A 2,500-nucleotide genomic window follows, 5' to 3' on the forward strand; every position below is an offset into this window, starting at 1 on the left:
CTCAAACCGTTGCGCCTGACTCAAACCGTTGTGCCTGACTCAAACCGCTGTGCCTGACTCAAACCGTTGTGCCTGACTCAAACCGTTGTGCCTGACTCAAACCGTTGTGCCTGACTCAAACCGTTGTGCCTGACTCAAACCGTTGCGCCTGACTCAAACCGTTACGCCTGACTCAAACCGTTGCGCCTGGCGTCTACGACCATTTCCTGTTCAAAGGCAATTCAATATGTGTTGTCTTGCCCAGTCCCCCTCTGAATGGCATATATATATAATCCATGTCTCAAGGCTTAAAGATCATTCTTTAACCCGTCTCCTCCCCTTCATCTACACTGATTGAAGTGGATTTAACAAGTAACATCAATAATAGATCATATTTTTCACCTGGATTCACATGGTCAGTCTATTTCATGGAAAGAGCAGGTGATCCTAATGTTCTGTACACTCAGTGTATGACCAGGTGATATAGACGAATTATTAGTCTGTATCACCTGGGCATATATCTCTTTAATAGATGTGGGACCAGGTGACATAGACTTTAATACCAGGTGATATAGACGTTAATAGATATAGAACCAGGTGATATAGACTTTAATAGATTTAGGACCAGGTGATATAGACTTTAATAGATATAGAACCAGGTGATATAGACTTTAATACCAGGTGATATAGACTTTAATAGATATAGAACCAGGTGATATAGACTTTAATAGATATAGAACCAGGTGATATAGACTTTAATAGATTTAGGACCAGGTGATATAGACTTTAATAGATATAGAACCAGGTGATATAGACTTTAATAGATATATAACCAGGTGATATAGACTTTAATACCAGGTGATATAGACTTTAATAGATTTAGGACCAGGTGATATAGACTTTAATAGATATAGAACCAGGTGATATAGACTTTAATAGATATAGAACCAGGTGATATAGACTTTAATAGATTTAGGACCAGGTGATATAGACTTTAATAGATATATAACCAGGTGATATAGACTTTAATAGATATAGAACCAGGTGATATAGACTTTAATAGATATAGAACCAGATGATATATACTATAATACCAGGTGATATAGACTATAATACCAGGTGATATAGACTTTAATAGATATAGAACCAGGTGATATAGACTATAATAGATATAGAACCAGGTGATATAGACTTTAATACCAGGTGATATAGACTTTAATAGATATAGAACCAGATAATATAGAGTGTAATAGATATAGAACCAGATGATATAGAGTTTAATAGATATGGGACTAGGTCAATTTACTGACAACACAAAACATGTTATTTACCTTAGAGAAACGGCCTGGTCTGAAATGAAATGGTGAAGTCCTACGACTCTGCTCTGCTCTGTGATGTAACCTGATGTCAGACTTTATAGCCTTCCTCCCGTTGACTCTCTGTGGGGCAGCGTACCAAATGGAACCCTGTTCCCTATATGGATCAGGGCCTATGTAGGGCTCTGGTTAAAAGTAGTGCACTGTGTAGGGAATAGAGCACCATTTGGGATGCGGGCTGCCTCTCTGGCTCTCCCTGTGTGGGCTGTAAACATCCCATAGTGATATATTGTACACGGGGTCTCAGTACTGCTAACTAGACAGAGAACGATGTTTATTTACTAGCTTGAGTTACGGGAGGAAGGGAAGGGGCTGGGCTGTATTTCTGCTGAATACAGGGGGGCGGGCCAGTGAATGATAGAACAAATATGGTAGGGCTGTGGTGTGTGTTTGTTTGTGTGTGTGTGTGTGTGTGTGTGTGTGTGTGTGTGTGTGTGTGTGTGTGTGTGTGTGTGTGTGTGTGTGTGTGTGTGTGTGTGTGTGTGTTGTTGTGTAAATGACCTTGGACTGATTCCAGAACAGTGAAATGGAATAAATGAAAGGACTTCCTGTGTTAACTCAATGGTGTATTTTACACCAAATACCAACTGTCCATCCCGTCAGTTCTGTGCCTCTGTGTCCCAAATGCTACCCTATTCCCTGTGTAGTGCACTACATATACGCTTTGGTGCCCTGCGGTCCATTGACTTTGATGACTCCAGACAGTTTTCTAGTTTTCAAAGACTTTGTCTTGGTTGATCGCACTACTTCACAGACTGTAGACATGACAGGTGGACAGACAGTGTCGGCAGCCGCGCTGGTAAACAGTGAGAGAATGATCCGTGCTAGGTGGTGATTGGGCAGCTGCTGGTAAACAGTGAGAGAATGATCCGTGCTAGGTGGTGATTGGGCAGCTGCTGGTAAACAGTGAGAGAATGATCCGTGCTAGGTGGTGATTGGGCAGCTGCTGGTAAACAGTGAGAGAATGATCCGTGCAAGGTGGTGATTGGGCAGCTGCTGGTAAACAGGGAGAGAATGATCTGTGCTAGGTGGTGATTGGGCAGCTGCTGGTAAACAGGGAGAGAATGATCCGTGCTAGGTGGTGATTGGGCAGCTGCTGGTGAACAGGGAGAGAATGATCCGTGCTAGGTGGTAATTGGGCAGCT

The 2,500-nt window shown here is 42.2% G+C and overlaps 1 protein-coding gene across 2 annotated transcripts in view; it reads left to right on the forward strand.

Moving 5' to 3' along the window:
- LOC110515875 (testican-2-like) overlaps positions 1 to 2,500 on the forward strand; it is a 113,019-nt gene that overhangs the window by 33,887 nt on the left and 76,632 nt on the right. The window lies entirely within an intron of this gene.

This window comes from Oncorhynchus mykiss, chromosome 23, assembly GCF_013265735.2.
Source record: "Oncorhynchus mykiss isolate Arlee chromosome 23, USDA_OmykA_1.1, whole genome shotgun sequence".
NCBI lineage: Eukaryota > Metazoa > Chordata > Actinopteri > Salmoniformes > Salmonidae > Oncorhynchus > Oncorhynchus mykiss.